This window comes from Bufo gargarizans, chromosome 3 (genome assembly GCF_014858855.1).
Source record: "Bufo gargarizans isolate SCDJY-AF-19 chromosome 3, ASM1485885v1, whole genome shotgun sequence".
Taxonomy (NCBI): domain Eukaryota; kingdom Metazoa; phylum Chordata; class Amphibia; order Anura; family Bufonidae; genus Bufo; species Bufo gargarizans.
Genome location: NC_058082.1, coordinates 216,976,474 through 216,989,826, shown reverse-complemented (window position 1 = coordinate 216,989,826; position 13,353 = coordinate 216,976,474).

The following is a 13,353-nucleotide window of genomic DNA, read 5'->3' as shown; positions in this document are numbered from 1 at the left end:
CTCGTCATCCTCCAGAACTGTGCTCTGGCTGGACAATTGTGTACCTGGCATATGTTGGTGCAGGAACCCACCCTCGGAGCCACTTGTGAATGACTGGCCTGAAACCCTTTGACATGATCCCTCTTCCTCCTCATCCTTCTTTGCCACATCATCTGCCATCATCACCCGAAGCATTTTTTCAAGGAGGCAAAGAAGTGGGATAGTAACGCTGAGAACGGCATCATCGGCACTGGCCATGTTGGTGGAGTACTCGAAACAGCGCAACAAGGCATACAGGTGTCGCATAGAGGCCCAGTCATTAGTGGTGAAGTGGTTCTGTTCCACAGAGCGACTCACCCGTGCGTGCTGCAGGTGAAACTCCACTATCGCCTGCTGCTGCTCGCACAGTCTGGCCAGCATATGCAAGGTGGAGTTCCACCTTATGGGCACGTCGCATATGAGGCGGTGAGCGGGAAAGCCAAAGTTACGCTGCTGCGCTGACAGGTGAGCAGCAGCAGGGTGAGAACGCTGAAAGCGCGCACAGACAGCCCGCACTTCCTGCAGCAGCTCTTACAAATCGGGGTAATTTTTAAGGAACCTCTACACCACCAAATTCAGCACATGTGTCAGGCAAGGGATGTGCGTCAAACTGGCTAATCCCAGAGCTGCTACGAGATTTCGCGCATTATCGCACACCACCAGGCCGAGCTTGAGGCACACTGGCACCAACCACTCATCGGTCTGTTGTTCCATGCCCGTCCACAGCTCCTGCACGGTGTGTGGTTTGTCCTCCAAACAGATAAGTTTTAAAACTGCTTGCTGTAGTTTACCCCTGGCTGTGCTAAAGTTGGTGGTGAAGGTGTTACGCTGACCTGATAAGGAGGCGGTAGAGGATGAGGAAGCGGAGTAGGAGGAGGAAACAACAGGAGGCAAACTGAAGCGCCCTGCAATCATCGGTGATGGAAGGACATGCGCCAAACTGCTATTTGATTCAGGCTCAGCCACCACTGCATTTACCCAGTGTGCTGTTAGGGAGATATAACATCCCTGACTGTGCTTACTGGCCCACGTATCTGTAGTTATGCCGACCTTGCCACACATGGCGTTGCGCAGTGCACACCTGATTTTGTCCCCCACTTGGTTGTGCAAGGAAGGGATGGCTCACCTGGAAAAGTAGTGGCGGCTGGGCACGACGTACTGTGGGACAGCCACCGCCATAAGGCATTTAAAACTCTCAGTCTCCACCAGACGGAATGACAGCATTTCAAAGGCCAGTAATTTTTAAATGCTGGCATTCAGGGCCAGGGATCGCGGGTGGGTAGGGGGGTACTTCTTCTTCCACTCCAGTGTTTGGGAGATGGAGAGCTGAACGCTTCTGTGGGACATTGTGGAGATGCTTGGTGACCCAGGTGGTGGTGTTGCTGGCAGATCCTCTGTTTGCGGGGTGGCAGGTGGCACTGTCGCTCCAGAGGTGGATGAAGAGGCCGAGACTGCAGCAGAAGAGGAAGCAGGAGGAGCCAGAGACCTTTCTTGGTTTTTGAGGTGTCTACTCCACTGCAGCTCGTGCTTTGCACTTAGATGCCTGGTCATGCAGGTTGTGCTCAGGTTTAGAATGATTATGCCTCGCTTCAGGCTCTGATTGCACAGCGTGCAAACCACTCGTGTCTAGTCGTCAGCACATTATCTGAAGAACTGCCACGCCAGGGAACTCCTTGGAGCTGTCTTTGGTGTGCTTCGTCCTTTGATGTGGTGGGCAGTAGCAGGCGTACTGTCTAGGGGACGGCCGCTCCGCTTTTGCACCCTGCTCCCTCTTCTGCTGTGCTGGTGGCTCTGTGCGACCACCTCCTGTTCCTCAGAACTACACAGGTCACTCGCATGACCTTCATTCCATGTTGTGTTGAGGACCTCATCGTCCTCCACATCATCTTCCACCCAGTCTTCACCCCTGCCCTCCTTGTCAGTCTGCACACTTTTGAAAGCCACAGCAGTTGGCACCTGTGTTTCGTCATCATCCGAGACTTGCTGCGGTAGTCCTCCCATGTACTCATCCTGAAGCATAAGTGGTTGGGCATCGGTGCACTCAATCTCTTCCACTTCTGGGGCAGGGCTATGTGGATGGCCCTGGAAAACCCTGCTAGCAGAGTCATCAAAAATCAGAAGAGACTGCTCTATGACTTGGGGCTCAGACTGCTTGGCTTATTTGCAAGGGGGTGAGGTGAAGGACTGATGGACATGGGATGCAGGTGCCAACTCTGATCTTTCAGCAGAAGACTGAGTGGGAGACAATGTGAAGGAACTGGAGGCACTGTCAGCCACCCAATCTGCTATCGTTTGTACTTGTTCTGGTCTCAACATTCGTAGAGCCACATTCAGCCCGACCAAATAACGCTGAAGGCTCTGTTGCCTACTCGAACCTGAGGAAGGTGTTTCACTTGTAGCTGGCACAGATTGACCACGTCCTCTCCCTGAAACAGGAGCTCCACCAGCAGCAACATGACTGGTGCCACGTCCCTTATTTGACGCTCTCCTCACTCTTACGTTCACCCACCAAACAAACAGATGGTTTTTGTCAGGCGACAATGTAACCGCCAATAGTCAACAATTAAGTTCACTGTCATTAAGAGGAAAATATTCTTGAGGTCACACACTCTTGTGTGACAGACAAATGTTATACAATTATTTCACGGTCACAAAAAATGTTAATTTGTCAACCAACAATGTAACTGAAGTATTGACTGATTGTATTTCACTGTGACAAAAACAGCGGTATATATTGTTTGTATTTCACTGTGACAAATGCAGCAAAGGCCGCAAATTTATTATCTTGCACCAAATGGGTGTTTTTTTAATAAGATAATAGAACAGCAGTATCTAACGCTTGTATTTCACTGTGACAAATGCAGCAAAGGCCACAAATTTATTATCTTGCCAAACATTAGTGTTTTTTTAAACCCAGAATATTATTGCAATATTTCAAGCTTGTATTTCACTGTGACACTGTGTCACAAATGCACATATGCTGTGCTGGTGCACTGAACTTGCATAAAATGGCCGCCAACGCCCATCTAACTAACTGACAGATTAAAGTTCTTTTTCTGTGTCACTGGGCTCAGGGCAGGGTAAAAAATTTCTGCACTGCACCTACAAAACAAAATCGCTGTAGATCGCTGAGTTAGCAAGCACTTCTGATACAAGATCCTTTCCTGTTCTCTCCCTCACAGCAGCAACATCCTATCCCTACACTAATAAGAGCAGATTGATGTGCCACGCTAGGTGACTCCAGCTCATATAGACGCTGAGTCACATGCTGCACTGGCCAATCACAGCCATGCCATTAGTAGGCATGGCTGTGATAGCTTCTAAGGGCACACAAGTTAAACGCTTGTTGATTTGCTGCTCTGCAGCCTTTCAAAAAGTGCCATTAACTTGCCGAACACCGAACCCGAACTTTAACTGAAAAGTTCAGGTTCGGATCCAGGGTCCAAAAATCCTAAAGTACGAACCTGAACTTTACAGTTCGGGTTTGCTCAACCCTAACTGAGAATATATTTTTCTTTTTTTTTAACTGTAATACGCCCTATACGCTTTCACCAGAAATAACTGCAACAGTGTGTGTATAATTTACTTTTTTTATTGAAATACCCCCCTATATGCTTTCACCAGAAATAACTGCAGAAGTGACCTAAGAATACATATTTCTTGTTGGAATGAAAACTATATGCTTTAACAATTAAATACCGGTAGTGCTTTGCGTAGATATTTTTCTTATTGTACTGTAATACACCCCTATATGCTTTTAACAGAAATAACTGCAACAGTGCAGTGGATATATATTTTTCTTTTATTAGTGAAATACGCCCCTATACGCTTACACCAGAAATAACTGCAGAAGTGACTTGAGAATATATATTTCTTTTGGAATGAAATAGGCCACTATACGCTTTAATCAGAAAACAATTAACTAGTGAAGTGCGTAAATATTTTTCTTATTTTACTGAAATACGCCCCCTATACGTTTTCAACAGAAATAACTGCAACAGTGCAGTGCATACGGTATATATTTTTATTATTTAATGAAATACACCCCTATACACTTTCACCAGAAATAACTGCAGAAGTTACCTGAGAATATATATTTCTTTTTGGAATGAAACAGGCCACTATACGCTTTAACCAGAAAACGATTAAATTTTGCAGTGCGTATATATTTTTCTTATTTTACTGAAGTACACCCCTGTACGCTTTCACCAGAAATAACTGCAACAGTGCAGTGCGTATATATTTTTCTTGTTGTACTGTAATACACCCCTATACGCTTTCAACAGAAAAAACTGCAGAAGTGAAATGCGCATATATTTTTTTTTTTTCTCGAACTGAATAAGATACTAAGATATAAGCCACTAAAGGCTTTTCAACATAACACTTGCAGCCTAATAACGGTGATGGACCATGTGATTGGAGCATGTGATCTGACGTCACCACAGGTCATTTAGCCCACAGCTCATCATTCAAGAAGTAAAGAGACTGGGAACTTCGCGATCAAGAGGAGAAGGTGAGTTAACTTTTTTTATTTATTTATTTTTTAACCCCTCCAGCACTATTATACTATGCATTCTGTATTCAAAATGCTATTATTTTCCCTTATAACCATGTTATAAGGGAAAATAATGCAATCTTCAGAACATCAGTTCCAAGCCCGAACTTCTGTAAAGAAGTTCGGGTTTGGGTACCAAACATGCGCGATTTTTCTCACGCGAGAGCAAAACGCATTACAATGTTTTGCACTCTCGTGAAAAAATCGCGCATTTTCCCGGGCCAAAAATAAGACGCCTGTGTAAAAGAGGCCTAATAATGTTGGTTTTTGACAGAGCAACTGAACATGTTTTTACATCAGAGATACTATGGAGACAATTGTAAGGCAAAAATGTATTTCTTGATATTGTTACATAGCTATCAAAAGTACTATAATAATTAAAATAACTGGAGTGGAAATTATGAGGACAAATAACCCACAAAACCGTAATAATAAGAGCAATATAATTTGTTCAAGCACAGATCATCTTATTTACATCAATAACACTAAGCTCTCTCTCTATTAAATTAGCTTTTCCCTTAAACAAAATTATCTATTGTATGTAATCTATCTTGTTAGAAGTGCAATGTAATCACTCTGACTACAGTACTTATAGATATATAGAACTGTACATTTCAAGCAAAAATATAAAAGGGTAATATAACCAATTTTACACCAGATCCATTTCGAGATGTGTTGAGATATTTTTGCAGTATTTTTAAGTGAACAAAGATGAGGGAAGGTCATAGAGCTCACTACTAAAGCACTTTGCAAGGTCCAAATCCCGGGAAATGTGACGGTGTACAGAGAAGCCCCTCCGGAAATGGTTCAATACTGATAAGAGAAATCCAGCACTGTGTCTAGATAAAACAATTCTTATTGGTCCTCTTAAAAAGATCCGTAAAATGCAAATTCTCATGCTATGCGTTTCAGACGAACGCATGTTGTCCTTCATCATGGCATCAAGTATTTTTTAGTAAAGGCCTGTCAGGTCATCTGTCAAGTCTGCTTAAAGGGATTTTTAAGTTTGTGTCAACATCTTTTAACCCCTTAAGGACGCAGGGCGTACCGGTACGCCCTATTTCCCGAGTCCTTAAGGACCAATATCACATGACCTAACCGCTCAGGTGACCAAAAAAATGCTATTTTTTGTCATCTTACGTCACAAAAAGTGTAATAGCAAGCGAACAAAAAGTCATATGCACCCAAAAATAGTGCCAATCAAACCGTCATCTCATCCGGCAAAAAATGAGACCCTACTCAAGATAATCGCCCAAAAACTGAAAAAACTATGGCTCTTAGACTATGGAGACACTAAAACAGCTATTTCTTGTTACCTTGCCACACAAAAAGTGTAATATAGAGCAACCAAAAATCATATGTACCCTAAACTAGTACCAACAAAGCTGCCACCCTATTCCGTACTTTTTAAAATGGGGTCACTTTTTGGGAGTTTCTACTCTAGGGGTGCAACAGGGGGGCTTCAAGTGGGACATGGTGTCAAAAAACCAGTCCAGCAAAATCTGCCTTCCAAAAACCGTATGGCATTCCTTTCCTTCTGCGCCCTGCCGTGTGCCCGTACAGCAGTTTACAAACACATATGGGGTGTTTCTGTAAACTACAGAATCAGGGCCATAAATAATGAGTTTTGTTTGGCTGTTAACCCTTGCTTTGCAACTGGAAAAAAAATATTAAAATGGAAAATCTGCCCAAAAAGTTAAATTTTGAAATTGTATCTCTATTTTCCATTAAATCTTGTGCAACACCTAAAGTGTTAATTTTTTTTGTAAAATCAGTTTTGAATACCTTGAGGGGTGTAGTTTCTTAGATGGGGTCACTTTCATGGAGTTTCTACTTTAGGGGTGCATCAGGGGGCTTTAAATGGGACATGGTGTCAAAAAAACAGTCCAGCAAAATCTGGCTTCTAAAAACCATACGGCGCACCTTTCCCTCTACGCCCTGCTGTGTGGCCGTACAGTAGTTTACGGCCACATATGGGGTGTTTCTGTAAACGGCAGAGTCAGGGCAATAAAGATGCAGTCTTGTTTGGCTGTTAACCCTTGCTTTGTTAGTGGAAAAAATGGGTTAAAATGGAAAATTAGGCAAAAAAAAGAAATTCTCAAATTTCATCCCCATTTGCCAATAACTCTTGTGCAACACCTAAAGGGTTAACAAATTTTGTAAAATCAGTTTTGAATACCTTGAGGGGTGTAGTTTATAGAATGGGGTCATTTTTGGGCGGTTTTTATTATGTAAGCCTCGCAAAGTGACTTCAGACCTGTAGTGGTCCCTAAAAATTGGGTTTTTGTAAATTTCTGAAAAAAAATTCAAGATTTGCTTCTAAACTTCTAAGCCTTGTAACATCCCCAAAAAATAAAATATCATTCCCAAAATAATTCAAACATGAAGTAGACATATGGGGAATGTTAAGTCATCACAATTTTTGGGGGTATTACTATGTATTACAGAAGTAGAGAATTATTATGCAAAGAAATTATTATTATTTACTTCATTTTATGTCATGAATTACAATATGTGACGAAAAAACAATCTCAGAATGGCCTGGATAAGTCAAAGTGTTTTAAAGTTATCAGCACTTAAAGTGACACAGGTCAGATTTGCAAAAAATGGCCAAGACCTTAAGGTGAAATAGGGCTGAGTCCTTAAGGGGTTAAAATAATAATTTATGAAGGGAGCTATTCATTTATTTTACCCTTATTGCTCCTATCTACTATGTCCAGACAGCTTTTTCTTATTTCCCATAATGTTATGTCCATGGGCATGTCAAAGCAGTAACAGGGACAGTAATAGGGGAAGGCTTATGTAAATAGCTGATTGGGAGGGGATATAAACTAGCTGGGCGTTGTTACAGATGGTGCTGGAGCTGTGGAAGAGAAAGGAGAAGTGTATCATGGGTTTGGTTGGATACAGTAACAAGAAATTCTACGTACAGAATGTAAACAAATCCGAGTGATGTGTTTGAATGGTGAAATCTGGTCAATAGTTGAAGCAAAAATATATGGGGAAGATGTACATGAATTAAGCAACTACATGAGTATAGAGAAGAGAGAACAAAAAGAATGTGAGAAGAAAGGATCTGTTGTTGGTCCACATGTCTGTTTTGTGCCCTCTGTCTGTCATCTGTATTCCACATTCATTGCTAGGCTGAAAGGGATTTTCAGAGAATCTCCTATCAATAGGCAATGAAAACCACTGAAAGAATGATAGATTCCATTGGTTTTATCTGACCCATAGACTTTAATGGGTGTGTTTGGTCTGCAACACAGGCCAAAGTAGTACTTGTCTCCATTGTTTTTCCACTGGTCCATCCAAGGATGCGTGAATAACACATAAAAATCAATGTATACATGTGCTGGCAGTGGAAAACATGGACAGCACACCTTTGTGAGTCACTGATGGGTAAACAAGCCATTAGCAAATACTTGTGTGTCCCATTTAATAAATCTGTTAAAGTATCTTTTCATAAAACTTTGGGGGGTAATGTAAGAAAGGCTTTAATCCAGCATTTTTTGCTGTTTTGTCTAAAAACAGGTGTAGGAAATGTGACAAATTGAATGAACCAAACAGCGGCTCATTGAACTTTATTAAAATATGAAGGAGATTTATGGGATGCAAAGATATATGCTTGCCCATATTCAACAAAGAAATAATACATAAAATAAAAAAGACAAACACATAAAGATACAAATAGAATTAATTTGAATCCACATAAAAATAAAATCCTGGTTAAAAAAATGTTTTACTGTTACATAGTTACATAGTTAATATGGTTGAGAAAAGTCCATCAAGTTCAACCAATGGATAAGTGGGGACACACATCCCAGAAGGAAGTGAGACTTAGATTTCTAGACATTTTCATAAGCATTAATGTCATTTGCTTTCAAGAATTAATCTAAACCCTTTTTAAAACTGTCCACTGTTCCTGCTGTGACCATGTACTGAGGAAGTCTATTCCACAGATTCACAGTTCTTACAGTAAAGAAGCTTTGATGCTTCTGGAGACTGAACTTTTTCTTCTCCAGTCGGAGGCAGTGCCCCCTTGTCTTTTGAGGGCATTTTACTTGGAACCGTTTTTTACTATATTTTTTTTGCATGGCCCATTTATATATTTGTATAGGTTAATCATGTCCCCCCTTAGATTTCTCTTCTCAAGACTAAATAAATGTAATTATTTTAATCTTTTTCCATAACTAAGACCGTCTATGCCTCTTATCAGTTTAGTCGCTCTCCTCTGTAGTTTTTCCATCTGCAGAGCGTCCTTTCTATGGACTGGTGCCCAGAACTGACTGCATATTCCAGGTGAGGCCGCACCAACACCTTGTAAAGTGTTAGTATTACATCCCTGCCCCGCGAGTCCATGCCTCGTTTAAATGCATGACAATATCCTGGTGGCCTTAGAAGCAGCTGAATGACATTGTATACTGTTATTTAATCTATCTTCTCTATAAGTAACTCTCCCAGTGCTACATCACCTAGGACAAATGAAGCACAGAGATTATTAATACCAAGATGCATAACTTTACATGTATCCACATTGAGCCTCATTTGCCAATTGATGCCCAATCTTCCATAGACTGCACAGTATTACATAGCTTAGTGTCATCTGCAAAAATAGAAATTGTGCAATTAATTCCATCCTTGATGTCATTAATAAATACATTATATAATAGAGGACCCAGCACTGAACCTTGGGGTACACCACTTATAACCGGGGACCAATCTGAATAGGAATCATTGACCACAACTCAGGCACGGTCCTTCAGCCAGTTTTTAATCCAATTACAAACTATACTTTCCAAGCCTATAGGCCTTACTTTACCTATTAAACGTCTATGAGGAACAGTATCAAGAGTCTTTGCAAAATCCAGAAACACTTCATCCACAGCCGGCCCTCTGTCCAGGCTTCTAGTTACCTCCTCATAAAAACAAATCAGGTTAGTCTGACAACTTCTGTCCTTGGGAAACCCATGTTGGTTATCACTTATAATATTATTTACAGTCACATACTCATGTATATAGTCCTTATAGTATAAGAGTCCTTCACACAATTTGGCAACAACAGAAGTTAAACTAACTGGTCTATAATTATCTGTGGAGGACCTAGAGCCTTTTTGAATATGGGCACCATATTTGCCTTGCGCCAATCACTTGGCACTGTACCAGTACCTAGAGAATATTAAAAAATTATAAACAGGGGCACATCAATGATTGAATTGAGCTCTTTATCATTTATTGCCCTCTTCATAGTAGCTGTAAGCCATGGGGGTTTAATTATAGCCATTTATATTTGTTACCTAAAGGAATAATTTTTTTAGTGTAATTACTCAATGTGGATTTAAAGCTCTCCCATTTATCCTCAGTATTATTATGTGACAGTAGCTGCTCCCAGTCTATGCCCTGAAATGTTACCCTCAACCCAGGGAAATTAGCCTTTTTAAAATTCTGTGTTTTCGATCTGCCTGACACAGTTTGCTTCTTATAGTTTAGGGGGAATATAATTATATTGTGGTCACTATTACCTAGTGTTTCTAGAACAGTAAAATTTCCAACAAGCTTTGCATCATTAGAAATTACCAGATCCAACAGAGCATTACCCCTAGTGGAGCTTCTACAAACTGGCCCATAAAGTTCTCCTGCTGCAAGCTGAGGAATCTTATCCCCTTTGCGGTTTTGGCAGAACCATGACCCCAGTCAATGTCTGGGAAGTTAAAATCTCCCATTATGACCACTGTACCAGCCTGTGCGGCCCACTATATTTGGTTATACAGTTGAGCTTCTATCTCCTCTGTGATGTTAGGGGGTCTATAGATTACATGGACTCAAGTTGAATAGGTCTGCATCCGTCTGCGGAAACTGCATGGCTGTTGCCAGTGCATTGAGGACCGCAAATTGTGGTCCCCAATGCACAAAATGGCTGGCACCGTTCATGTACATGCGTCCTTAATCAGACATAGTTTGCATATAGAGTCCTGTTCACACCATACATTATTTCTTATGCACAGCCTAATATCTACATAATATGCCACTTGTTGTGTTGCTACAATATAATTGCAATAACTGGTCTCCAAATTCTACATATGAAAATAACTTGTTTAATCATAGTTTGCAGAGTCCTGATCATACCATGCATTAGTTCTTGAGCACAGTCTAAAATGCCTGGATCTCAAATCACATAATTGAGTAAAGGTTTATTTAAAATGAATAATCCAAGATGTAGACAATGATTATAGCAATGCTAGTTGTTATGTTACAGTAACCATTCGTAGCACTATTTGTGTAATAAAACCAGAAAATTATGATAATTACTAGATTTTTTGGGGTTGCCAGTGTCTTTTTGATTTTAAATGTAAAAAATGTGATAAGTATTTGCAACATTTTTAAAGGATTTTGTGGCATTCCCTGAACTTTTCGTCTACCTATCAGTGTTCAGATATTTTGTGGGCAGAATTTCATTTTTAGCTAGATCTTTCGCTTGCACCATTTGAAAACTTGCAAAGCCCAATCTCTTGGTGGCATAGAAACGGATGCAACCATTATGATAAATATTAACGGCGCAAGAAAACATTTATCAAATATCATGCACAACAGGACAAGTGATAATGTGGTGTTCATGGAAGAGTTTAAAACATCCATTTTTATTTTACACATGCATTTAACCTGCACAGTTGCAAACATCTTGTCATGCCAATATGTCTTAACTCATTCCTGATCAATCCATTTTCCTTTTCTGTAATTTTTATTCTCTATTCCCTGCCTTCTAAGAGCCATAACTTTTTTTTATTTTTTTCATTTGCATAGTCATGTAAGGGCCTGCTTTATGTGGGACAAGTTATACTCTCTAATTTAATATTCCATACAATGTAGTAGGAAGCTGGAAAAAAAAGTCTAAAGGGGGCGGAATTGAAAACAGACAATTGCATCATTTATTCTGTAGATTTTGTTTCTATTATTTTCATTGTGTAGTAAAAAGGATTTTTATTCTGCTGGTATATTCTTTGGTCATTGTTACAGCAATATCAAATTTATCAAAATTATATATTTTCCCTGAGGAAGGAGTCGTAGCCAACTCCGAAACGCGTTTGGTGAAAGAGGATCCCATGAAACTGAATATATAACCGGAGTATTGAAGCGCTTTATACCAACCATAAGGAAAGGGATTGGCATCCAACAAAATTGGCAGGAGAAATCTAAGATTGATGGCTGCAGTAAAAACCAGCTTGCTGCTTAATCAGAGCACCTGGTCAGAATCTCCACCTATGAATTCCTAACTGCGGCACTCCTGCAATTGATGACCTAAGATCCCTGGATCCATACCCTGGAAGCTATATCACTGCCTGCAAGCGGAACATACGTGGGACGCCACGCTTACCGCAATACAGCCGGCACAACCGTGAGTAAAAAACTATCGCTGAACTAGTGCATATATAAAAAGTGAACAAAAGTAATATAAGTGACAAGACCATTTACCTATGGGAACTTTGCCTCACATTTCCTGAACATTACAAACTATTTTAAAGAGCTGAATATTTCTGATTTGCTATACAAGCATCATTCTACAGACAAACATAGTTGGAAGGATTTATCCTTCTCTGTCCATATTAGGCTCTCTTTCAGGACTATATTCAAGTGTGTGATTCAGTGTACATTTTATTGATTTTATAAATTTTTATGAGAATTTACAGTATGCGAATATTTGTTTAAGTTTTATGTGTTATTATACATAGTGTCATCGCACACAGTGTTTGTTTGAATAAATTGTATTTACCAAATCTCCTATGTGTGTCCAAGTGTAAGTGTGCCCTACTACTCGTTTATATATATATATATATATATATATATCATTTTCCGAAGATTGGGTGTAATCTTCTCTGTAGGTGCACCCATTCCTATCATTCCTAGCATATCCTTACATTTCTCAATATTAAACCTCATTTGCCATTTCTCTGCCCAAGCCTCCAAATCTACACTATCTAAATCTATCTGTTAAAGTATACTGTCCTCTTTTGTATTAATTACTTTACACAGTGTAGTATCATCAGAAAAAAAAATATTTTACTGTGCAAACCTACTATATGATCATTAATAAATATATTAAAGAGAATATGGCCCAATACTAAGCTCTGAGCTACCCCACTAGTGACTGTGACCAAATCTGAGTATGTATAATTAATAACTACTGTGACACAGTGAGGGGTTGTGTCTGGCAAGGCAGGTATTTTCCTCCCAGCATGTGCGACTGGGCTGATTTCCAGCCAGGTGAGGTGAAATACCGGACCGGAGTTTAAGTGCTGGTCCAGGTTTTTGCAGCACCTGATTGTCCCTAAATAGGCAGCTGGGCTCAGCAGAGATGTCTCTGTTTTTGGGATCTGAGGCTTTGTGTCGTGCTGGAGGGCCGAGAGCCGCACGCTGGGGAAACAGGCCCCCTAAAGCCTTCTGTGGACTACTGGAGGCAGAACTGCCAGCAAGATGACTTGTGTTATATGAACTTTCCATTTTGTGTGAATTAACACCAAGACTGCAAATTTACGGGCTGTTTGTGCAATTGCTTCAAGTGTGAAGAAAACACTGACTTTTTGAGTTAACAACTTGTATTTTTGCCTTTGTACTGCGCCGCTTACCCTATCTACCAGAGCGAAACCCCACACTACCTCTGTTTACTATCATTGAGCCAGTTACTTAGCCACCTATACAAATTTTATCTAGGTCAAGCATTCACATTTACTAATCTTTTAATAATCTTTCTGTGGTGTAGTATCAAATGCTTTGAAGAAGTCAAGAAC